Source organism: Rhinolophus sinicus, linkage group LG01, assembly GCF_036562045.2.
Source record: "Rhinolophus sinicus isolate RSC01 linkage group LG01, ASM3656204v1, whole genome shotgun sequence".
In the NCBI taxonomy this organism is placed as follows: Eukaryota; Metazoa; Chordata; class Mammalia; order Chiroptera; family Rhinolophidae; genus Rhinolophus; species Rhinolophus sinicus.
Window position 1 is genome coordinate 91,276,333 of NC_133751.1, and position 27,481 is coordinate 91,303,813.

At 36.1% G+C, this 27,481-nt stretch overlaps 1 protein-coding gene across 1 annotated transcript in view; it reads left to right on the plus strand.

Moving 5' to 3' along the window:
• GBE1 (1,4-alpha-glucan branching enzyme 1) overlaps nucleotides 1-27,481 on the plus strand; it is a 253,758-nt gene that overhangs the window by 24,775 nt on the left and 201,502 nt on the right. The window lies entirely within an intron of this gene.

Below are 27,481 nucleotides of genomic sequence, written 5' to 3' on the forward strand. Positions count from 1 at the left end.
CATTCCTAGGCCATGGGAGAAGAAGGAAGGCTTAAGGAGATGGGAATGGTACAGCAGGTTTCTCATGCATGGTAGTCTCATTCACCTTGTCACTCTGACCTTGATGAGGTTCCAGAGGGCACCCCTTTGATTAAGAGTTAAGAAATGTATTGGTGAGGGGAACAGACCTCTGTGGTAGCTCTCAGTGGGGGAATGCGATTGGAATATGCTGGCCTTGAACTGGACTCATTGATTTTAGTGGGGCTCGTGGGATTCTGGAGTGGTAGCAAAACACTTTGGCAGTGCTTGGGTTTCATTGGTAAAGTAGCTGTCATTGCCCTGATAAGGCTTCAAGTGAGGAGTGGCCGTTGATGTTTGGAAATGCAAGATTCTGTGATGTGGCTATATCCTTAAGATTATCATATCCTTACATCCTTAGGATTATGATACCTTGGCTGATGACTAAATATTCACTTGTTGTGTATAACGGGGGGAATTCTAGGTAGGTTGATTAGAAACTTGACTTGTGTTACAGATACAGGGAGAACACCTTCTCTTGACTAAAGGAGAGGCTGAAATCCCTTGTGAAAGGACATAAAATACTACCACAAGTATATACTTTATATCTTTCAAGGCATTCCCAAAAGTGACCTGCTCTTTACCGAGAAAAAGCCCGGATTTATGAGAATTAAAAACAACAACAACAACAAAAAAAACAACAACACGTTTTTGATTAAACCATAAAGGCCAGGGTGGTGGCACATCAGTAAGAGTGGAGGCTGATGGCGGTCCCTTGATCTTCATCACTAGGGGGTCTGTTGACTTGTAAGACTAACCCTGTGGTTACTTTCCAGTTCCCCGAGTTCATAGTTACATCAGGCTTGGGAAGTGGCACAGTTTTCACACTGACTTCTTGGGGATTGAAGACTATGTTGGAAAGACCTAATAGAGCCCTCTGGAATTTCCCCTCAGTAATAAAAGACACCTAAGTGGTACGACATCCATGGAAACATTGCAGTGAGTAGGGCCACTTTCAAAGACTTAAAAGCTGAAGCAATGAGGATTTCTATACCCTTTCCTTTTTCTTTGATTTGATGGGTGAATCTTGGAGAACAATTATGGGCTAACGAATCTAATCGGAGTGACTACAATTGCTTTGCTTTCTAAATTGTATCAATATAGTCCTTAGTACTTCGTATGTTGCAATTGATCTGGCAAATTTTTTTTTTTCTCTGTGCCAATTAGTGAAGAAAAGCAGAGGCAGATGGGCTTCAACTTGTGGGCAGAGCCAAACATTTTCATATTTTTAAGGCAGGGCAATAATAATTCTCTTGATCTCTATCATAATTTGCTCCTTAGGACCTTATGATGGGTAATTTTTGTGTCAACTTGACTGGGACACAGGGTGTCCATATATTTGGCTAAACATTACTTTAGGTGTGTCTATGAGGGAATTTCTGGATGAGATTAACATTTTAATTTGTAGACTAAATATTAAAGCAGATTGCCATCCCCAGTGTGGGTAGGCCTAATCTAATCCACTGAATAGAATGAAAAGTCAGGGAGCAGCAAGAGAGAATTCCCTGTCTCTGCCTGACTATCTCTGAGCTGGAACATTGGTCTTCTTCTGCGTTCAGACTTGGACTTGGACTGAAATTTATACCATCAGCTCTCCTGGTTCTCAGGCTTTTGTACTCTGACTGGAACATACACCACCAGCTCTCTTGATTCTCAGGTCTTCAGACTCAAACTGGAACTAAATCATTGACTATCTCGGGTCTATAATCATTACAAATCTTGGGACCTCCTAGTCTCCATATCCATGTGAGCCAATTCTTTAGAATGAATATCTTTAATAAATATCTATCTATCTCAAACTGGTTCTGTATCACTGGAGTATCCAGACTAATACAGATTTTAATCATTTTGATATCTAGAGACAGTCACGCTGTGCCAGTACACTAAAGCCATCATACTTTCTGAATCTGATGAGCAGGGAGTAACAAGCAACCCGGAAGTCTTAGTAGGGCTCATACATGACAGATGTTGGGTGATAAGCTCTGTGCTTTATTCTGGTAATCCTGTAAAATTTAACTCAATATAGTGTTCGAATATTGCTTCAACACTTCTGAGTGTATAGGGTTTTATCCTTCCCCAAATGACTGGTGTTTCATTAAAGAAAAAGAAGAAAATTCCATATTAATTTGAAAAGGGGGCATTCGTTTTGAACAATTTACAGAGTATCAAAGCTCTGTAATACAAATTTCTCTATAGATTTTTGACTTGAGCTTTATCTTTGAATAGTGATTATTTTTATTGTTTGTCATCTGGAAAATACATTTATGGAATTTAGTGTATTTACACATACACATACTTATATGTAAAAATTAATGTGATATTTTAAAATACAACTCTGTAGTTTATTGACATATATAAAAATAACAGTAAAAGGTTTTTTGGAAACTTTAGAAATAAAAGAGTTTCTGTCTTTAAGTTTTTATAATTGATTATACCTAATGCTCCTCAATATGTAAAATCTTTTTTATATTTAGTAAAAGAAACAGATTACTACAGAAAATAAATACTTTTTTAGGTAACAGAGGCAAATTTGTCCAATTTTCAAGTAAATAAACAGAATTGATTCCAGTGATTTACGTGGTGTTTATTATGGCCCAGGCACTGTGATAAGTACTTGGAATATAAGAGTGAACAAAACAGACTTAAATCTATGTATTTTAGGAGCTTACTTTCTAGCAGCAGGAGGCAGGTGATACACAATAAACATAAACAGTGTATAGCAAATGCTGCGACAAAAAGAAAACAAAAGTATAAGGGACATAGTTGTGGAGGAGCAATTTTAAAGGAAGTTTTTTTTCAAGATAGGAACTATGGACAATCTGATATTTATGCAAACACCCGAAGGGGTTAGTTTTGCAGATATCTGTTCCAGACGGAGGAAATAGCCAGTGCAAAAGCTCTTAGGCAGGGGTTTCCCTGTATTCAGGAAACTGGAAGTAGAACAGAATGGGACATAGTGAGTTAGAACAGAGCACTAAGAAATGGCATAAGAAAGATAAACGAGTACGGTTCAGATTATACAAGTACTTGTAGGTTACTATAACGACCGTGTGGCTTTTACTGTAAGGTGGGCGCCACTGGAGATTTTTGAGCACAGAAATGAAATGATCTTACTTATGATTTAAAATGATAACAATATTCGGGTTCTCCAGAGAAACCAATCAGTCACACACACACACACACACACACGCTTGTTATGAGGAATTTGCTTATGTGATTATGTAGGCTGAGAAGACCCATGATCTGCTGTCTGCAAGCTGGAGGCCCAGGAAAGCTGGTGGGTTAGTTCCAGTCCAAGTCCAAAGGTCTCAGGAGCAGAACTGATGGAGTAAATTATAGTCCATCTCTGAGGGCCTGAGAAACAGGAGTGCAGATATTATAAATCCTGGTCTGAGGGCAGGAGAAGACCAATGTTACCGTTTAGCAGTTAGGCAGAAAGAGCCAACTCTTGCTTTTTCTACCTTTTTGTTCTATTCAGGACCTCAGGAAATTAGATGATACCACCAACACGGGGGAGGACAATCTGCTTTACTCATTCTACCAGTTCAGATGCTGTCTCACCTGGAAATAACCTCACAGACACACCCAGAAAGAACATTTAGCCAAATACCTAGTTACCTAGCCAAATACCTAGTCAAGGCGATATGTAGAATTAACCATCACGGCTACTCTGAGGGGCTGTATGGAAAAACGAATGTAGGAGGCAAGTATGTAAGCAGGAAGCCTAGTCATGGCTATTGCATAATCCAGGTAAGTGATCACGGCAGTTTGACCGGTATCTTAGTAGTGGAGGTGGTGAAAAGTGATGGGATTTTATACCTATTATGAAAATTGAATCAAAAAGACCTCTGATGGATTGGGTCTGAGAGAAAGAAAGGAATTCAGGATGTCTCCAAGGTTTTTGGCATAAACAGTAGGGAAGAACATAAGTGACCTGGGCTGAGGTTGTCATCTAGTTAGTTACAGGAACAGTACTGGAACTTGGGTTTCAGTATTTTTAGATTACAGGTTTCAATGCTTAAACCTCATAGATAGTAGGAAAAATGACCACCTTTATTTGGAATTTTATTTTTTATACAGTTGTATCTGGGATTTTAGTTATTTTGAATGGAAATGAGCTTGTGTATGGTTGACTAATATAAAATGTGCTATATTATAGTCTAATGTTCTATTTGTGAGTGATAATTATTTGATTAATAGCAGGCTTTCAATTTCTTTTTACCCATTGACCTGGATCAATGCAATTCTCATAGTGTTTATGTATATTCATTGATTTAACAACTATATTTTAATGTTTACTATATGTCAGGCATTGTGTTAGGTGCTGGGCTACAGCAATAAACAAGTCAAGCAATTAATTGTCTTCACGGTACTATAATCAATATGTCTAAAGGTGTTTTGTTTGTATGTTTGTTATTGTTTTGTTTTTGTTTTTTCAATTAGTTCCTGTGACATCATTGGAAACAGAAATTAGTCTTTATTTGGTGATAAATACAAGTTCTTAGACTTACTATACCTGTCAAGTTCCCACAGGAAATAGATGTTGATCAAACTAGTATAATCTAAAGATTTATTTGTAAAGATATGGTTGCAGGAGAACCTCAGTGGATAATGCAGTTACCAGGGGCTTAGCTTCTGAGTTGCTAACACCTATAACCTGAAGGAATATGGAAGGAACAGTTAATGTAATTTGGTAGGAGAATATGCTATAGTCATCCATTTTGTAAAGATCAGTGGTCTTAGGTCAGGGGACATAGTCAACTCAATTGTAGAGAGGAAGCCTGGAGAGTAAGTTTCTTGATCTACTTGCCTTCCTCACTCTGATTGTTCCTGGATCTCTTAACTGGCCAAACCCTACTGCAGACCAGATCTGTTGATATAGTTCATACAGGTCATATTCTGAGGTAGAAAATAACGTGCAGAATGATGGAGAATGGGCCTGGAGGAACAAATGAAAGATGTCTGGTGCAGTCTGCCCTCTTTGCCTCTTGGCCTACACTCTTGTCCTTTCTCAAGGTAAAAAGTGTGTGATGCTGGTGCAGGCAATGCACAAAGTTTCATCCACTCTCCTGTTGTCAGGTAGTGTCAAACTGGTCATCCCCTCACTGAAATATAAAACATTGGCTACCGTTAGTATTGAAATAAGATGGCATAGGTCAAAAAAAGAGAGAATAAATGATTAAGCAACATAAAACATAGCTGCTATAGGCTCCGTTGTAATCATACTCCCTCTTTCTATTATTCCCCACTCTCTACTTTGGCTGCATGGGGATATTTGCAAGGTGAACCTTTATGGAGAAGCTTTATGAGGTTTATTTCCACAGGATCAGAGTCCTTGGTGGTTTCATTTTTATTGGGCTGTCCCTTACTGGGACTGAGAGGCTTCCCAGTATATTCCCTCATTTTAAACATAGTCCTCTTGCCTTCCGTAGTGAAAGTACGTATCAATTTCATCTTCCTCTTTCTGTGGTTCAGTGGCAATGTGGAGACCATCATGTTAGCTTTCAATTAATTGAAAATATAACCATAGTTCTCGGTGGGAGAATCCTCCCTCCCCACCCCGGGAACTAGGACCTCCAAACCCACCAAACTTAAAGTTAACGAGGAGCAAAAGTCTTCCAGTACGTTATCAGATATGAGAGTGAGATGGGTTACACCTACCTCCTGCACTTGATTCCCAGACCCATATTCTGCCTATGGGGAGATAGCATCATCTATTGGTTGCTAGTTTGAAGCATATACTGTATCCTATAGGATAGTACCTCAAACTTTTAGACTGTTGCCTTCCAAATGTCACCAGAACTGAGCCTTCAGCAGGCTGTTCTACTCTTTTATAAAGCCAGCTATTTCTGGGTTTTGGAGCATGTAGGGTTACCAGTGAGTTACCTAAGTGTAAGCTCATTATCTATGCAGTATACACTTTGGTCAGAGGGACTCCTGTGTAATCCTGCATGGGGATTGGTAAAGCATGAGGTAAGTCTATGAATGGTGATGCTGGTGGACACATCTCAGACAAATCTCCATCCTGAATATATGTTTATCCTTTTGAGCACAAAATGCTGTACCTCCTCGATGTGAGGGGTCCAGTGTAAGTAATCAACCTGATACCAGGTAGTTAGTTGATCCGGCCAGGGAATGGGAGCATTAGGGGGCTTATGGGCAGTGGGCATAGCCTGCACTTGGCTGGCCGCATGCTCAGCATAGGTCGCAGCCAGATTAGCCTTGGTGAAGGGAAGACCACGTTGTGGAACGCAGACATCCATCCTTGCCACCCTGGCAACTCTGGACGTGGGCAAGGGCTGTCACACTGACTGGGGATAGAGCTGACTGACATCCACTGAAAGGGTCATCTTGTTCACCTGATGTTTACGAGCCTTCACCTTCGTGCGTTTTCTGTGATGCATATTTGTGTGGGGCATGGATATCATCATACTCTGTACTTATTCCTAGAGGTCCATCAACATACCTTTATGTCACTGGTTTTTAAATTTCTATGTTTCCAGGTATATGGCTTGCTGGCCAGACCCTGTTGTGACTAACACATAAGTCAGTGTTGTACTGTACTTCTAGTTACTTCTCATTCCACTCCAAGTGGAAAACCAGATGTACTCCCCAGTCCTGCTTATTGAGAAGCCTATGCTCAGTGGAGCTGGAGAACCCTCCTAACTTGGGCAGGCGTGCTGTGCAGACAGACACACAGTGTTACTCAGGCTCAAGCTTTTCCCTCCTCTGTTTTCTGGCCATTGGGACCATGCCCTGAGGCTGGAAGTGGGTGGAGGGAGAGGCAGCAACCTGGTAGGAACAAGTGTCTTGGGAGTATTAGTGTCTTATTTGTGGAGTTTAGTTTACTTGTGCCTTCTAGATACACTTGGGTTTGGTGTTGTATATACCACTTCTGTTTTGTAATGAAATTTCATTCTGCATGTCCATTTGGAAGAGTTGGTGGACCAGGTAATACTCAGTTCAACGTGGGCAGTTCAAATCTCATATTTAAAATTTAATTTAATTAAATTATTATTTTTTCAGTTATAGTTCTCATTCAATATTATAATAGTTTCAGTTGTACATCATAGTGGTGAGATACTTATACATAATAACTTAGGAAGTAATTCCCTTGATAAGTCTAGTACCCACCCGATACCATACATAGTTATTACAGAATTATTGACTATGAGCTGTGATAAAAAACTACAGTGAATGCTGCTGCCGAGTGCCATTCAATGGAAAGGCAGGGATCTTCAGTGTGGGAAGCAGCACATCGAACCTTAGTAGCAGTGTGTGGCAAGTTTCAACTTGTTCGGTTCAGTCAGTTGGGTGTGAGCTACGGTTAAGAGAGGTTTGTTTTAAAGTGTGCCATATACCATGGATCATGAACAAACGTATTAACATGAAATGGGCAAAGGGTCCATCATGACAACGCTCCATGTCACACTTCGCTACTGGTACAGAAATTTCTGCCAAATAAAAACATTACGGTGTGTCCTTATCCACCTTATTGACTGGATCTGGCACCATGCGACTTCTGGCTCTTCCCCAAAGTCGAAATGATCATGAAAGATAAATGTTTTGAATTGATTGAGGACATCAAGACAGCCACGACAGCACAACTAAACATATACACGAAAGAGGAGTTCCAGAACTGCTTCAGAAAGTGGCTAGAACAAAGGGATAAGTGTGTTCAAAGTGAGGGGGAGTAATGGCAATGTGTTTTTTACTGTAATAAACTTTATTATTTAAACATTCACCATATATATTTTTTAAATTTTTTATTGGGGAATATTGGGGAACAGTGTGTGTTTCCAGGGCCCATGAGCTCCAAGTTGTTGTCCTTCAGTCTAGTTGTGGAGGGCGCAGCTCAGTTCGAAGTTCAGTCGCCGTTTTTAATCTTAGTTGCAGGGAGCACAGCCCACCGTCCCATGCAGGAATTGAACTGGCAACCTTGTCACCAAGAGCTTGCGCTCTAACCAACTGAACCATCTGGCCGCCCCTCCAGCAGCTCAGTGGCAGCTTGTTGTCTTCAATCTAGTTGTGGAGGGTGCAGCTCACTGGCCCATGTAGGAATCGAACCAGCAGCCCTGTTGTTAAGAGCTTGCGCTCTAACCAACTAAGCCATCCCACCGCCCAACATTCACCATATTTTTTTATCACACCTTGTATATTTCCTAATGTGCACTTTCATACATCTCCATGACTGTGTTGTAACTACCAATTTGTACATCTTAATTCCTTCACTTTTTTCACCCAGCCCCCCTCCCATCTGGCAATCATCAGTTCTCTATTTCTGTGAGTCTGTGTCTCCTTTGTTTGTTTGTTTATTTCTGTTTTTTAGTTTCCACATATAAATGAAATCATATGGTAGTTGTCTTTCTCTGACTTGTTTCACTTAGCACAATACCCTCTAGATCCATCCATGTTGTCACAAATGGTAAGATTTCATTCTTTTTAATGGCTGAATAATATTCCATTGTATAGTAAGTAATACTTCTTTATCCAGTTGTCTATTGATGGACATTTAAGTTGCTTCCATATCCTGGCTATTGTAAATAATGTTGCAGTGAACATAGGGATGCATGTATCTTTTCAAACTATTGTTTTGGACTTCTTTGGATAAAATACCCAGTAGTGGAATTGCTGAGTCATAAAATACTTCTATTTTTAATTTTTTGAGGAACCTCCCTGCTGTATTCTGTAGTGACTATTCTGTAGTCAGCTGACAGTTTATGAGCCAGTGAGTCTGTGTGCTAGCCATTTAAGAGGACACCTGGATTTCCAGCAGCCCTCTGCTTCACCCTGGTGGAATCCTGCTGATTTTCACTGCCAGGAATTGTAGGGACTCCTCTTTCCAGCTCTGATGGTTCAGATTGGGGAGCCCAGTGTGGGACTGAGACCCCTTGCTCCTCAGGGGGGACTTCTGCAGCTGAGATAGCCCTCCTAATCCTCATGCTATATGTGTGTGTGGGACCAGCCTGTTTTGCGTCTCTTCCCCTTGTAACAGTCTTGATGTGGCTTCTTCTTTATATCCTTACTTATAGGGCTTCTGTTCAGCTAGACTTCAGATGGTTCTCCAGGTTGATTGTTCTATAATTTAGTTGTAATTTTGATGTGTTCCTGGGACGAGGTGGCCACAATATTTATCTACTCTGCCATCTTGACTGAAAGCCCACATTTCATAGTTATTTGATGTTAATGGGCACAGGGTTAATTTCTACTAGCACTTAGTAATAAGTTAGGAACTCCCTTTTGAATGGGGAGCAGTTGTCTGCCAAGAAAAGCATGGGTTCCCCTTGAATGAGTTTATACATACCAGCTTCTTTAGACTTTGGAGGGGCAAATGGTAAATATTTGACATGCTTTGAACACTGAAAATTTTCCTTAGATTTTTAATGATAAACATGTAATTAGATTGTCTGTTACTGTACATTATTTTGTATAAGAAGTCATCAGTAATGATTTGATTTTTGTGATTAAGATTTATAATTACTTTTATAATATTTTTCTCATTGCGCCTTTTTTTTTTGGTCAGGAGCATTTATTCCTTTTGTCTTTTCTTTTGCTTTCCTTTTTTTTTTTTTTTGTATGGCTAAGTAGTAATTAGGATATATTTCTATTGTTTATTCCATTGTAATATACGGCTAATCTAAAGGGTCTAAAGGGGTCAGTTCCAGACTAGACTGGTAATGCAATTCTAGCCAAATTTACTGTTTCTAGTTTTTTTTCTGTCATACTTGCCTTGCCTGTTTCTGCCCTTTAGAGGAAATATTGGCTGAGGTAAGTTCATATTATTTACATTATCTCTCTATATTGAGATAGGTCAATGGCTAAGGTTATTTGAAAGCATATGAATATAGTGGGAATAAATCTATTTCTCTTGCATTATTTTAGTTACCCTCCACCTCCACCTATAATGTTCCTACTTCATAAATTACTATATTTCTGTATTTTTTAAAACAAAATTTAAATTACTTTTAATATGTTTAGCCAGCTTTATACAATAGGTACTGCCAAGAAACTAAATTTTGTAGTTAATACTGTGGTAATTGGGAGTTTAATTGATAATTCTATTATATAATCAGCTAATGTGATTCTAAATAATCATTATTTGAGCATCTTTAAAAACAAACTTTTGTTTTGATAATTTAGGCGAGGCGTCATTGTTAGTGTAAAAAGCTACATTTAAGAATCTGTTTCTTTGGAGGCTATCAGAACAGGCTAGAATTATAAGAACAAAATGTCACTTCAATTTATTCAGCATGAATTTATCTTCCAAAAGAAGCTTAAAAATATACTGCCTACCTTTTTTGCTTTTTTTGCTGGGAGCCTCCTTTTATATTGACATTCGTCTTCTCTTTTGTACTTTAGCTTGAAAATTGTTGTTTAAAGTTTCTCATCATATGAAGATTTGCATTGGAGATATTTGCCTTGATATTATTCAATGATTGCTCAATGGCAGGTTGTTAAAAATTATTTATCTCTAAGCATTTAGGTATAGGAAAGTTAACATGTCTGGATTGATAACACTTCATAAAAAGGTAGTTCACTGTTCTGGGAATGTGTTGATCGAATTCCCATCTATTGGCTTAAAGATCCTCTGACACTGGCTACATAATTATTTTTTCCCCATTTTCATGATGGGTTAGTAATCTGTGACTTTCCTTTGTTCTCAAATAATGATGAGCTTTGTGGGTCTCCTTTCAGATGTTACACTGTTGCATCAGGAGAAGAGAATGTCTGACATGCGCAGAATTCCTGTTTGAAGGGAATTTTGCCCAGGATTTAATCACATTTGCATTTTTGTATTTTTGTATCAAAAAATACCGAGTCCTGCTACTTAAACTGCCTCAGTTTGGTAAACGTAGTTGATTCGTATACCATCACAGGCATCATTTCTGCCTCACGGAAGACAGCAAAAGGGACCAGAAACCCCCACTGATACCCGTTTTCCTCCCTTGCCACCCTCACGGAAGTCACCAAGGCATAGATAGCTATGTATCCTTTGCTGGGCACCATCACTGTATTTGGTGCCAAAGCTAAGCGAGCATCATCAGCTCCAGGAATACCCGTGGGACATCTGTTGCTGCAGACTTGAAACACAACTCATATAAAGCCCCAGTGTGCTTAGCAACTTCTATATATAACCCTCTGAGTGATCTTTGCCTTTGTATGTCCTGCATTGAACATCTCATTATTCTTAAAGAGAAATCAAAGGCCTGCTTTAGTGAAGGGGCATTTCTCATGTATATTTTCAATGCTGATGTGTCTCAGGAGAGTCCCTGTGTCACTTTTAGTACAGAAATATCCTGAAGGAGGATGTATTGTTAGAGATTATTATCCTGAAAGGAGAAGTATGATCTTATGAAAAATAGATGTATTTGAATTTTACCAAAATTGGAACATCAGGTCAAATAGAGTTCTTGCTATAGTTCATTTTATTCTTTAGATAAAGAGGCAAAAAAAGCCTTCTTATCAGTTCAGGTAACCTTCATTAAGAAGTAGTATACCCGCCAGAACAATTCAAACAGTTGGATATGCATACTAGTCAGGCAAAAGAGTTTTGTTTATATGGCTATTTCTGGGCTTTATTTCCAGAAATTGGGGCTAGTAACTGGCATTTCAGCAAGCATCTCAAAGAGCTTGACTATGTTAAGGTCCCCAGCTGCGTTGGATGTAGCAGTTACAACACTTACAGAAACACTCTTTTTGAGAACTTTCAAGTTAAAATCCATTTGCTGGCGTTAGAGACTTTATGTAACTCAGGTATCTAAAATCAGTATTAACATTTGGTTTTAGAGTGTTTGCGTATAAAGGCGTTTCCACTTTTTTTTCCAAATTTTAGATTTGTGTTTTTTATTTTTAGAAAAATAATTTTTGCTCTGATGGATGAAATTTCCTTCTTTTAATGGAAGACATCACATTTTCACGAATACATGTGAAATCATTAAATCTCTGCTAACCTAGGTGTTATGACTACACTGGGGTTTTGGAACTGTAAGGAGCCGTGGAAATTGGATGTAGAATTTTGGAATACTTGTTTTATGATTGGTTGAGGGTTTTAAGTTGTTGTCGTTTTTTTTTTTTCCCTTGAACAAGAGAAAAGATTTTCTCTATCCTGAAAAATCTTTCTATTGAATAGAAAGGTCTTGGAGAGTAGGAAAGTTTGGTTAAAGACTGTAATTTTAAGTTACATCTTGATATCACATAACTGTCAGAAATAATTAGTGCACAGTATTGTAATTTCCTTATTGTCATACTTAGAAGCATTTTCATTTTTTAAATTTGGAATTCTAATAAGAAAGTGCTGGCGAATACTATTTTTAATGTGAATTTGGAAACAAATCTAGTTTCATTTAAAGTGAGTTGTAGAAAGATGTGTGTGTGTGTGTGTGTGTGTGTGTGTGTGTGTATTTCCTGTAGGATGACTCTTTCCTTGCATTTGGCATTCTCTCAATTATAACCATATTCGCTGAACCAGTACAGGAAACGAAAATGGAGTCTTGTGGAGGAAAGTGTCAAACATACTTTTCTCAGCAGTTGAGATGCCCAGTTGTTGATGGGGTACAATTATTGTTTAGGTGTTCATTGAAGTAGCTAGTTAAAGGGAGGGAATTTGAAACCTAGTGTTTTCCAGGGATGGGGATGGAAATAAAAGAAAAAGCAAAACAGGCAAACATGCAACCAAAACTCAGCCTTTGATTTTGGAGTTGATTTGTGAGACCGAGTGACTAATGCTTTTCATAGTAGTGCACAAGGTCTGTAAGCAGGAGGCAGGGCAGATAGAATAGCTGCAGATACATAATTACATGTCTGCCTTTGTCTTCTGTGGGAGTTTTAAAATAGAAATAATGTTCCTCTTGAGGGTGCAGAGCTGGACTTTTGTGCTGTGGTGGTAACCAGTCTTAGAAGAGAATGAGTGTGTCATGCTTCAGTGCCACTGCTTTCAGTGTTTATTGTTTGTAAGCGTGGTTTTGAGAATGTTGCTGGAAGTAAGAATAGAGGAGGGAAATAGGTAGTAAAGCAAACAATAATAAAATAGATCTGTCACTGGGACTGTCTGCAACAGGCAGTGAAGTAATTTAAGATGTACAGTTTTTTAAGAAAAAAATATAAGATGAAAAAATTGAATGGTTTAGTCTATGGTCCTGTGGGTGGTAACTTTTATTTAAATATGGCACCTTTGATATTTCAGTCTTCTTTTTTTTAAAAAAAATTACTTTTATTTAATACAGAGGATATGTGTCAGTTTCTGATATGGGTGGAGTTGTCATTTTGAGAGTAAGGAAGATTGCTGTAGGCCTATCCTTGAGGACAAGATTCTGTAAGCAAATAATACTAGGGAGCCCTACCAAATTGGAATTTCTTGAAGACAGGCACCAAATTTCGTTATTTTTTTTCTTTAGTTCAAGAGGTATTTTATTCAAGAAAGCCTGTTGTTGTTAGGTACCTGATTAGGTATTGGATATTTAAAGTAGATTATATGTATGCATGTATGAGATTATTTTATATATATGTGTGTGTGTATATGTGTGTATATATGTACATATGAACATTTTTTGAGTAAATTAATAAGTGGATGAAAGGGGGTAGGGGAAATACATGTGCAAAAGCAGAATCAATCACTTCTATGGATTTGAAAGACTTCATACATTCCATTTCAGCAGAATGGTCAGTGGTTGCAGATCAGATTGTTGACTTAGCATGACTGTGCCTTCTGCTACAGTGATTTGAAGAGAAATGCTAGTATAAGGTTTCATTATTTTGTTGTCCTACCTGTTGCTCTCTTATTTGCTTTTTAACAAATATTCTTTCAAACTTCTGTTAGACAATTGGATTAAATATGGTCTACCTCAGAACTTTTAAGTTGTTATTTAAAACAATAAACTTTAAAATAATATATCTGTTATAGATCCTTTCATAATTTGCTACATATTCTGTGATCTTTGCATGTTTATAGTGGAAAAAAAATACAGACAAAAATGCAGAAAAATCATCCGTAACCTCATTACTCTGGGGTCGTGGTTAATATTTTGATGTGTAATCTTTGAGATACTTTTCTATAAAATAGTTCATAATTAACCAACAAAACTTTTAAACTTGATTCTTTTTCACTTAACAGTATATTATGAACATCTTTTTTTATGTCAGTAATAGAGATGTAACAGTTCCTAATATTTCATGTGTGAGTGTATCATACACGTTCAATACTCTTATCTGTGGTATACACGGGGAGCTCAAAAATTTGAAGATATTACGTATGACTATGAACAGCTAAATTATTCCACATGAACGTTGGGAATTCTTGAAGGGGATTTGAAATTGAGTTGAATGGACAGCAAATAGATTAACCACTGTTTTTAAGGTGTCTTTACATAGAATTAAAGAGATCTTTTAAAGTTCTGGCTTTGCCAATAACTTGTTGAGTAATGTTGGTCAAGTTACTTAATGTCTCTCATCCTTGGGTTCCTCATTTGGGTGATGAGTACAGAATTCTCAACACATGGAATTGAGAAAGTTAAATGAGATATTGTTTATAGAGCACTTGGCAAAATGCTCGGTGCATAGTAAGTGCTTACTAATAAGGAGTGATTATCATTGAAATCACCCCAGGCTATTAAGACCTTTTCTAGTATTATAGTGAAACATACTGAGGGAACCATTTATTAAGTTCCTATTCCTTAATGGATGCTGTATTAGATGTTGAGAATGTAAAATTAAAGAAAAAAATGATCATTAGCTTTATGACACCCCTAATCTAGTGGGGAAAATGTCAGCAGATTAATATAGAATACTGTACGATTATACCATTGAGACAGTTTAGCCACAGCTCTTTGTGAACCCAGCCTTGGGAATTGTTGGTCCCTGAGCAGCGAGGTGCCTGTGTGAGTTCACAGTTCCAGCAGCTGCGATGATGAATAGGCCCCAACGTTAGTTACCAGTACCACTGTGTGATCTGGCCAGAGCATGTTGAGAACACTGAATTGGAAAACGATAGCCCACAGGCAATGTCCTAGATGAATTTAAAGTTTCATTGTTACTGTTGTTGAGCAGGTTCCTAAATTAAGCATCAGGGTGACACTATTAGCAAACAGATTTAGTTGTACTTGAATGGAATTTAACCTTGGGCTTTGTTTCACATCTGCTTTTAGCTTTGTGGTCTTGGTTATAGTAGTTTAATTTGGTATCGGGACTCTTGATAATATTTTAGGTGACATTGTAAAGATTATTTTATATCCATACTTCATTACAAAATTAGAGTAATGTTGCTAAGTAACATTTAAACACTTTATGTCAGCCTCAATTTGGGTAAATATTTAAAAGAATAAAATATGTCATCAGAAGAAATAATAAATTGAGAACACAAACAATATAAGCTCTACATGCCAAACTATGCTTTTAGACCTGTTTGGTCTGTGTTAGGTCATTGGATTTAAAAACGAAGTGTGTGTGTGTGTCTGTGTGTGTGTGTGTGTGTGTCTGTGTGTGTGTGTGTGTGTGTGTGTGTGAAACATATATATAGTATATATGCTTATATACACGTATATGTGTAAGCATATATGATGCAATACATTAATAGGTAGATAGCTCAATAGATAGATAGATGGATATAGATATGAATGTTGGATTTTTATAACTTAAAATAAATCTTGCCAATATGTTAGGAGACACTGTGAAAGCTCTTTTGATCCTTTGGTTTTGTAGCTGACAGAATTTTGAAACCTTTGTCTCCCTCAGCAAAGGCAAAGAGCTGTCAGGGTGTATGATAGACCTTTGATATTTCATGGCTATTTAGTCCAAAAGATGTGGATTTGTTTCTTGGAGATATATATATATATATATATATATATATATATATATATATATATATATATATATCGTTGTATTCTTTGATTTATATTAGTATAGTGTGTCCTATGTCATTGTCAAAGTGAAAGATGATTCATTTATACTGTTTCTAATATAAAAACATTCATAAGGTTAAAATCCATGGCTATCCGTCTAGATTTAGTAAATTCAAATAGTGTGACTGAGTTTGTTGATTTGCTAAGTGCCAGTATGTTAGCTTTATGATCTTTGATGATTTTTAGTTGAAAGTATCGGTATTTGTTAGTTTTTAATTGTATAATTAATGTAACAACCATCCAGTTTGAAACTATGTATTAGGAGTATAAATAATACTTGTTTGCATATTTTGCTTCCTAATTCAGGTTCATTGTGATAGGTACACTTGCCCTTCAAATAAAAATATCTGGGCAAATAACTATCAGTATCAATGTGATTTTTGCCATTTGTCTTTAAAAAAAAAAAGAGGAAAAAAATGAAATGTTTTGTGGATCTGTTTAGTTAGTGTAAACATGACAAATTTTAATATTTTTCAAGTGAGTTTTTTGGTGGTTTGATTTTTCACTGTTTGTATCACTCCTATAGCAAAGTTTTTTTTTTTCTTCCCCAAAAGTTTTGCTTATTAAAATTATTTAAGAAATACTAGAAACAAATAATTTAAATTTAGTATAGAAGTGTAGATCAAGTAGAAAAATGTAAACTACAAAATGTGTTGCGTGGTATTATATGTAATGGTTAAGCCTTATATTCTGGAAGTAAAGTCATGAATTTACATTCCAGCTTCACCCACTTAATAGCTGTGTGACCTTGGGCAAAATTGCTTAACTTCTCCTGTCTTCATCCGAACCATGAGAATGATACCAGTACCTTCCACACAGGGTTATTGTGAGGTCTTAAATAATGATCTTTAACAGTGCCTGGAATATAGTAACTTTTTGTGAGGTGTTGGTCATTATCATTTATGATTTGTGATATTTATAATTTATAATATCTTTTCTGTTGAGAAACTATTTGTTTTGTTTTTTGTTTTCCTGTGAATTTTACATTTTATAGATGGCATGTGTAGTATTTTCTTCAAAAAATGATAGATTTAAAATTGTTACTTGTGCATGGTAAAATATATGTTCTTTGGTGTACATGAGAAATCTCTAAAATAACCTTTGTATAGAGGTGCATTTTTTCCTTTCTTGATTAGAACAATTAGGACCTAACTTTGAATCAAAGAAGGTTAGAGTATGGATTACAGGTTCTTAGACCTGGATGGGACCTTTCAGTGCAGCTTCATTGCACAGAGGAGGAAGCGAAAGCTTCGGGTGGTTATTTCCCTCCAGTTCACATGAGGAGTACTTTCAAGTCATCTAGAATTTCTGTCTTTTGGTTCTTTAACCTCCTCTCTATTTTTGGGGAGTGTAGAATTTTTGAAGGTGTTTGAATAACAGTAACATTCATGTGGAGAGAGGAAAATACTTACCTGTCATTGCTTTTAATCTGTTGATACATTGAATCACGTTAAGAACAAGATTCTTGTCGTGATCTAAAAGATTGGAACTGCTCCTCAGCAGGTTAGTTGGCCATCCATTCTCAGGGGCATAGCTATCGTGCAGATGGTGGTCTCATCATGGAAGACCTAAAGCCCCTCTCTCTCAAACCCACACCTCTGGTCTTTGCCTAAAACAGAAACATGAACACAGAACAGAGTGTTAGTTGAGCAAAGAGCTGTTGAAACATGAAGTCAGATTTCTTCCTGGAAATCAGTAGACTAAGACTGTGTTAGCTCATGTTTCATATTACACAAGAGAAAATAAACTGAAAGGTCAGTTGAACAGTTACAGCACTGCCCTTTTCCAAGGTAATCAGCAGAGCATGTAGCAAAGACATGGACAGAAGCGTGACTGGAAAGAGAGTGGCTGTCTGATAAAGAGACTGGCTGCCGAAAGTGCGTGGGACAATAATGCTCGACACTTCCAGGCCTGACCAGGTGGGCCGTCTCACAGGGCTTACCTTCAGTAATTCTGATTTATTACATGCAGATGATTCTTTTTTCTAGTTAGGCAGTCAGGTTTTCACATTGCCAAAAGACCCCAGAAATGTTAATATTGACCATTAATCATACCTTGGTAAACTGCAAGGACAAGGTATTATTAATTTGTTCGCCACCAAGAGAGAAGACACAGTGACTAAAATTAATTTCTAGTCATATTTTGTTAATTTATTCTAATTAATTAATCTGTTAAGAAGTCATAATATGTTTACATTAATGACTATATAGTAGTAGGTTGTTTAAGTTGTGTCATTAAATGTCATTTCCATGATCCTAAATGTAGAAGTCTAGAAATAAACACTTTTTTATTAAAACACGTAGGGGGTTAAATGTAGAAGTCTAGAAATAAACACTTTGTTATTAAAACACGTAGGGAGTTAAGGCTTTCTAAGCAATACCACGAAGTGGAATATTTCTAGTTTTTTTATTCATTGAATGAGAACATTTCGTGTTTTTGGTTTTGTAGGACTTAGACCTGGATGGATCTCAGCAATAACCTTTCCCAACCCTCTCACCTCTCTGGCCCAGTACCAAAATTAGGAAAGAGCATTTAATAAGTAACAGCCACTATTGACTTCCAGTACACTATTTTAAATAGTAGAAACTCTAACTTTTAAAAGTTAATTTTTAACAGTTTTGAATTGAACTAATTTTCCCTTTCCCCAAGAAAGATTCAATGATTTCTATATAATTATAATTTCTACATATGTTTTATTAATTTGAAACTCAAAGTAACCAAAATACATTTAACTTCAGTCCAAGTAAGAACAAAACTGTTATTTAAATAGCTTTTATTCTGTAACATCGGAAATTAGAAGACAAGTATTTCTTCTTAAGTATGTTCTGGGGATGTGTTTATCAGGTTGGCCACAGTGCATTTGATTATGTTTAAGAGATGGTACAAAATGAGTAAGATTTTTTTAAAAAGTTACAATTACCAACACACTTAATATTTGGTTGTAATTGAATTGATATTTAGATTTTATTATTGTACTGTAATTATCATGACATAATTCCAGTTTTTTCAAGGTTTTATTGTTGTTGTTTTTTTCTTGTTTTATAAAAAAAGGGAAGATGAGACATGCCATGATTGTTTTTGGTGGGACACACACACACACACACACACACACACACACACCCGCCCCCCCGGTTCTTACATCAGTTGTATTTTCTTTCTGTTTTGCAAATGGGTAAGCTGAAACTCTGAGAGCATTAAGTAAAAACATCTAACATCAATTTGCTAATAAGCTTATCAATATAACCCAACCTATAATATCTAAAATCTCCCCTTTCTAATGTGTCATGCTTGGCACTTAGTAGGTGGTCCATACCAATTAGTCTTAGACTAAGTACATACGTGAAATAACTCATTTAATTAACATCTAGTCCTGAATCTAGTGAACATAGGCATTGGTAAGGGTTGTAATAGTGAGAAAAACTGCTTGAGTGAAAACCATAGACATACATGATGCTTTCAGTTTGAATAGACATGAGATGTTGGGAATTAATTGTTTTCCACTCACTTTTTATCAGTTCTCCAGAGTAGATCTAAATTACAGAATATTTAGCATTCATCTTAAATAGCACTGTCTTCATTAGGTCATCGCATCCCCCAGCTTGCTGTTCACTTTTGTGGTTCCATATGTTTGATCTTGATATAGCACCCAAGTCAATGAATTGACTTCCTGTGTGAGATAATGTATTTTCTTACAAAGCTGGTAGTTGGATCACACAGAACCTGCAGGAGGAATTTTGGGCCTCCTTCCCATTTTCTATCTCTTGGTCAAAGTAAAGTTTGTCCTATGAGACATTTATTTCTCCACACATCCTTGTAGAATCTTCTGGTAGCTGTCTGCAAGCCACAGCCTCCACAGGACATCAAGCTAGCGCACAGAGCCTGGAGGACCATTGGGACTGAGTGAATCAGGAGTCTAGTATAGTTACAGTAGATTATAACTCTCTTATATTTTAAGAGGCTATTGATTTTTCTATGTCATTCTCAAATCCAGCAATCATATTGAATACACTTACTGTCCTACTAGTGTGTTTACTTATTTCATGCGAAAGGTATTGTGCTATGCATTTTAGGTATATTATTATCTCATTTGATTATCAAAGCAACTTTATGAAGTAGGTTCTGTTATTCTCATTTCAGATTAGAAAATGTAGTCTTAGTTACAGCTGGTAAGAGGTAGGGTTGGGATTCAATTTCAGGCATACAAATCCTAATCTTAACGTAAATCTAACCATTGTATCCTCATTGCTTAGCCACAGTCTGGCAAGTGATAGGTGCTCAGTAAATACCCATTTACTAAATACTTACTATGTGCCACTATTTTAGGAGCTGGGGTGCAATAGTGTGCAAAATGTATTTTCCTTGTCTTTGTAGAAATTGCATTCTAGCTATTTCTGTTTTCTGGTTATAAGCTTTATCCGGTTATAAACTTAAAACTTCTGGTTATAAGTTTTCTGGTTATAATGCCTTATGCAGTATTTTCCACTCTCTGCTTTTGGCCCCACTGTCTCCCACACATAACAAAGCTTATCTAGAAGGTGTGGACTGTGTAATGTCTTTCATCTCTGTGCTCAGTCTCTAGCATACCGCTGGATGTACAGTAGATGCTCAGTAATATTTATAGAAAAAATGGATGGAGTTCATCAGTATCTGCTCATCACGTTTACTTAAATGTTTCCATTTCTGTCATTTTCTGATAGATGAAGTCAGGAGTGTATGCTAAATTGGTTACAGATTAGAAATGCCACTGAAATTTTAAAAGGAATTTTCAAAATGTATATATTTGGTAATAAATGACATTTAAACATGTGAAAATAGGAACAGCATTCAAAAATAAGACACTATATGTACAATGATCTCAACTTTTAAATTGTTTTCATTGATCATCTTGTATAACAAGAAAGTTCACAAATCCCTGTGCTATTAATATTTGTTTTTTTTAATAAAGATTTCATTTATCTATGGTGTCTGCCTACTAAAATTCACTGTTCAAATGGCTCCCTTTAAAGCCCGTCTTGATCATATCAGTTAGCCCCTCTGTAAAGCCTTTAAGGGTTTTTATTTTTTATTTAATTTATTATCTAGCTGAAAACCATCTTTCCCACCCTGTTAGTCCACTGGATTCCTACCCATCCTCTTGCTCTGGCTGCGCACAGCTAGTTGTCACGTGAACAAGAGCCACCCAATTTTTACACATGTATTGCCCTTCTCTGTGTTTTCTCTAGCTGTCAAAATATACTAATCATCCTTCAAGATAGAGCACCAATGCCAGCTATTCCCTGAAGCCTTCTCTAATCTTCGCTTCTCCCACTAGCTCCTTCTGTTGTCTTGCTTTTCTCAGCTCTTCTCCAGTCACGAGTTGCAGTCTTTCATTGGACTAATGAACTTCTTAAGGGAAGGATCTTGTTTTACGTAACTGAACAAAGTTTCTGCTAGTTACCTTGAAGTCTTTTTAAATGCCAATTTAAAAAGCTATTTTTTTTCTTTCCAAAAAAGTTATAATCCTCTTTTCCTTTAACAGTCCCCCCCCCCCCCTTTTTTTGCTATTAAAAATTCCTGTAGAGCTTTTACTTATGGGTTTCTTTCTTTCTTCTTTTTTTTTTTCTTCCTTTTTTTGCCTCAAATCCAAGGCTCCCTTAGGAAGCAGACAACAATATAAACTCTCAAAATTAAGCTAGCAAGGAAAGAATTTCCTGCATGGGTTCCTTGGGGTTTCAGGCTCACACAGAGGCACTTGAGAAAGAATTCTACATCCTAGTCATTTCCAGATAAGGTATGATCCATCTCCCCTGACATATCTCCTGTGTTTACAATCCTGCCTGAAATTAGAACTTCAGTAGGGATCTAGGATGAAGTGTTTTTCAGGAGAGCAAAGGTTTTAGCTTCTTTCATTTTTTCCCCAAAAGTTATCTCTTGCTAGTTCCCTAAAGTAATTTCTTTTTTCTTTTTTCATGGTCAGCACAATCTACTTAATTTTCTTACAAACTTTCCATAATCCGTACATTCAAGTCAATATGGAGTACCTAGTATGTGTCGGAATGCCTAGATTTATAATTTTTTATAGTGGGAAAACAATGGTAAGGATTCTTAAACACTTTTGGAATTTGAGGGGAAAATCCTTAATGTTTGCTGGTAATTAACATGCATACTGATATGTAGATACATGTTATAAATAAAAAATAGATACATTAAAAAGTATACTCTAGCATTGTCCCTCACTGAGGCGGAGGAAGGTTGCAGCTGACAATTACTGAACATTTGCTGGCTGCTGTGGGAATGACTCTCAGTGTGATTTCATTGATTCCTTATAACCGATGAGGTTTCCTCCACTCAACATGGGAAAAGATTAAGGAAAAGGGAGAATAAGTGACTTGTTCAAGGTCACATACATTACGTTACAGAGTTAGGATTTGAATCTATATTGTTTATTTTGAGACTAAACTGATTCTCTTAATCTTAAGATTGATAGCCTCCTTATGAGTAAAACTTAAATGGCTTTCTTTAACAGGGAAATCTGACTTTGATTTGAGATTTTTGTCTCTTGATGTACTCAGAGTATACCTTTTGTGATGAATGATGCTGAACGTCTATTGCTTATCACGTTCGTGACCTTGGACATGATTTGTGCCTGTTTCTTTCTTTGTAAAAAAGAGGGTTAAAAGCATCAACATAGAGATCAAATGTGATAATATTTGTAATGTTTTATATCTGCACGAAATTCTAGTTGCTATACTAACTTCATTTTATGTTCTTGGTTACCGAGAATCTGGCCTAGTTTTTAAATATCCTATAAATTCATAGCAAAATATTAAAAGAGACAACTGTCGTTGGAGAGGGCTCCAGCTCCGGCATGATAAGCTTGCCGTATCCTCAGGCATTTTCTTTTTTGAACCATAGTGATTTCAAAGTGGAATGTGTATTTCTGTATCAGAAGCTACAGGGCCGACCTTGAGGGAAGTCAAGATACTTAGTTAAAGTAATATAATGCTATAATTCCGTTTCTGTTGAATTTTTAGTAATGGGACATTTGTACGTATCTTATGAAGCTTCTTAAAAATGATTACTTAAAAAAAATTTAAACCTCAAATAAATCTAAAAAATGTGTTTTTTAAGATATTAGACTCACACCATGTATATATATATATTATGTATCATCATCGCACATGGAAAATTGCTAATTAAAAAAGATAAACTTTTGGAGGTTACATAAATGTGGTAATCATTTTATGTGTACACGTACTTTTTTACCCTGTTCAAATTAATTTTTTTTCATTATTCCTTACTGTTTGATTATCTTTTCAATGTTATTACTTATGTGGTTTAATACAGATTAGAGCTTTTAGACACCAAGAGTTGTAGCTAAATCATATCTGTAAGGTGTAAAACAAACAAAAAACAAGCATTTTCTCATAGGACTTAAAAGTATGAGAAAGTTTGCCTACTAGTATCTTAGTAGATCTTTAGATCAAGTTTTTTTGTTCGGTTCAGTATTTTAAGTTTTTGAAACAGTTGCCAATGTTTAAATTAAGGAGAGTTCATAGATAAGTCTGGAATTTTTTTTGGTTCTTAAATAATTATCTGACTTGGCTAAGCATGTTTGGTAACAATGGGCTGTACCTATTAAATAGATTCTGTTGCTTTTCCGTGGGGTTTGTACTCTCCAACTCACCAGAGTTCCTCTCTACATTGTTTTCGATACTCGAAGGCCATCCTCTCTGATCATGTCTCTTTCTTTCCTTTTTTTTAATTCATCAGGTTCTCACTTTTGTGTTTCTTACTTAGGGCCAGCTCCTCATATTTATGATAATCTGCCTGGCTCCTGTAGGCTGTTCAATTTTAAGGAATCGTCACACTGTTTTCCATAGTGGCTGCACCAATTTGCAATCCCACCAACAGTGCACAAGGGTTCCCTTTTCTCCACACCCTCACCAACAGTTGTTTGTTGATCTATTCATGACAGCCATTCTGACAGGTGTGAGGTGATATCTCATTGTGGTTTTAATTTACATTTCTCTAATGGTTAGTGATGTTGAGCATCTTTTCATATGTCTGTTTGCCGTCTGTATGTCCTCTTTGGAGAAATGTCTATTCAGGTCCTCTGCCCATTTTTAAATTGAATTGTTTTTTTGGTGTTAAATTGTATATGTTCTTCATAAATTTTGGATATTAACCCCTTATCGATGTAAGTGAGTATCTTGGTAAGTTGTTTTTTTGTTTGTTTCCTTTGTTGTGTAAAACCTTTTTAGTTTGCTGTAGTCCAACTTATTTATTATTTCTTTTGTTTCTCTTGCCAAAGGAGATAGAGAAAATGTTACTAAGAGCAATGTCAGAGAGTTTACTGCCTATATTTCCTTCTACAAGTTTTATGGTTTTAAGTCTTACATTAAGTCTTTAATCCATTTTGAGTTTATTCTTGTATATGGTGTAAGAAGGTGATACAGTTTCATTTTTTTGCATGCATCTTCCCGGTTTCATAACACCATTTATTGAATAGACTCCCTTGACCCCATTGTATGTTCTTGCTTCTTTTGTTGTAGATTAAATGACCATAAAAGTGTGGATTTATTTCTGGGCTCTCTGTTCTGTTCCATTGATCAATGTCTATGTTTTTATGCCAGTATGATACTGTTTTGATTACTGTAGCCTTGTGGTATAGTTTGCTATCAGGTAGCGTGATACCTCTAGCTTTGTTCTTTCTCAGGATCGCTGTCTCTATTCAGGGTCTTTTGGGGTTCCATATACATTTTAGGATGATTTGTTCTGGTTCTGTGAAAGATGCTATTGGTATTTTGATAGGGATTATACTGAGTCTATAGATTGCTTTGGGTAGTATGGATGTTTTATGATGTTAAATCTCATCCATGAGCACAGTATATGCTTCTTTTTATTTGTATCTCTTTCAATTTCTTTCTTCAATGTCTTATAATTATCCAAAGACAGGTTTTTACCTCCTTGGTTAAATTTATTCCTCGGTATTTTATTTATTTATTTTTTTGATGCAATTGTAAATGGGATTATTTTCTTCATTTCTCTTTCTGATATTTCATTATTGGTGTCTAAAAATGCAACCAAATTCTGAATATTCATTTTGTATCCTGCTATTTTGCTGAATTTGTTTATCAGTTCTAATAATTTTTTGGTGGAATCTTTGGACTTACCTACGTATAATATCATCTTACCTGCAGGTAATGACAGTTTTACTACTTTCTTTGCCAGTTGGATGTCTTTCATTTCTTTTTCTTGTCAGATAAATGTGGCTAGGACTTCTAATATGCTGAATAAAGGTGTACATCCTTGTCTTGTTCTTGATCTTAAGGAAAGCACTTTTAGCTTTCCCTTTTGAGTATGATCTTAATTGTGGGTTTGTCATATATGGCCATTATGATGTTGAGGTATGTTCCTTGTATTCCCAGATTACTGAGTGTTTGGATGTTGGATAGATGGATGCTGAATTTGTCAAATGCTTTTTCTAAATCTATATGTATATGATTTTTATCTTTCATTTTGTTTATGTGGTATATCATGTTAATTGATTTGTGGGTGTTGACCCAAACTTGCACCCCAGGGATAAATCTCTTTGATAATGGCATATGATCTTTTTAATATATTGTTGAATTCAGTTTGCTAATATTTTGTTGAGGATATTTACATCCATCTTCATCAGGGATATCGGCCTATAATTTGTTTGTTCATTTTTTCTATTGTCTTTGTCTGGTTTTGGAATCAGGATAATGGTGGCTTCATAGAATAAGCTTGGGAGCCTCTGCTACTCTTGATTTTTTTGGAATAGTTTGAGAAGGATAAGTTTTAATTCTTCTTTGAATGTCTGGTAAAATTCACCTGTGAAGCCATCTGGTCCAGGACTTTTGTTTGTTGGGAGTTTTTTGTTTACTGATTCAATTTCATTTGTAGTAATCAGTCTGCTCAGATTTTGTATTTCTTCTGGATTCATTCTTGTAAAATTGTATGTTTCTAGGACTTTATTCATTTCTTCCATATTGTCCAATTTGTTGGCATATAATTGTTTATATTGTTTTCTTACAAACCTTTGTATTTCTGTGGTAGTGTCATTTCTTCTTTTTTGCTTCTGATTTTATTTATTTGGGTCCTTCCTCTTTTTTTCTTGATGAGTCTGGTTAAAAGTTTATCAGTTTCGCTTATCTTTTCAAAGAACCAACTCTTGGTTTTAGTGATCTCTTGTATTTTTTTACTTTATTTTTTTAAACTCTATTTTGTTTATTTCCACTGTGATCTTTATTATTTCCTTCTACTCACTTGGGCTTTGCTTGCTGTTCTTTTTCTTGCTCCTTTAAGTATAAGGTTAGATTGTTTATTTGAGATTTCTCTTGTCTCTTTAGGTAGGCCTTCATTGCTATGAATTTCCTTCTTAGGACTGCTTTCGCTGTGTCCCATGGATTTTGGGTCGTTGTGTTTTCATTTTCGTTTGTCTCAAGGTCTCTCTTGATTTCTTCTTTATTCTTGTTGTTGACCCACTCATTGTTTGGTAGCATGTTATTTAACCTCCATGTATTTGTGTGTTTTTCCATTTCTTTCTTGTAATTGATTTCTAGTTTCATACCATTGTGGTCAGATAAGAAGCTCGATATGATTTCAGTCTTAAATTTGTTGTGACTTATTTTGTGGCCTAGCATGTGGTCTATCTTAGATGTTCTATTTGTGCTTGAAAATAATGCATATTCTGTTGCTTAGGGATGAAATGCTCTAAAAATATCAACTGAATCCATCTGGTTTAGCGTGTCACTTAAGGTCGCTGTTTCCTTGTTGATTTTCTGTCTGGAAGATCTGTCCATTGGTGTCAATAGGGTGTTAAAGTCCCCTATTATGACTGTATTACTGTCAGTCTCTCCCTTATGTTGGTCAATATTTGCTTTGTATATTTATGTGCTCCTATGTTGAGTGTATAAATGCTTACAAGGGTTATATTGTCTTGTTGGATTGATCCCTTTGTCATTACGAAATGTCCTTCTTTGTTTCTTATAAGTATTGCTACCCCAGCTTTTTTTTTTCATCTCCATTCCCATGAAATATCTTTTTCCTTCCCTATTCTTTCAGTCTATGTGTCTTTCGATCTGAAGTGGGTCTGTTGTAGACAGCATATGTATGGGTCTTGTTTATTTATTCATTCGGTTACCCTATATCTTTTGATTGGAACATTTAATCCATTTACATTTAAAGTGATTATTGATAGGTACATAGTTATTACCATTTTATTATTCATAGTTTTTTTTCCTCCCTTCTTCTTAGAGAAGTCCCTTTAACATTGCTTGTAATATTGGTTTAGTGGTGATGAACTCCTTTAGCTTTTTCTTATCTGGGAGCTATCATGCTGATTTAAAAATTTTTGTGGAATAACATAATCATTGTATTTCCTCTCTTATACCAAAATGCTTGAAATTGCAAAAAAAGTTAGTGAGATTAGTTCAGTTTATTTAAGATAAGAACAATTTTATCCTACTAGGTTACCTCTACAAATAAATGAAATTATTCACATTAATCCTCTTTAATGATATCTT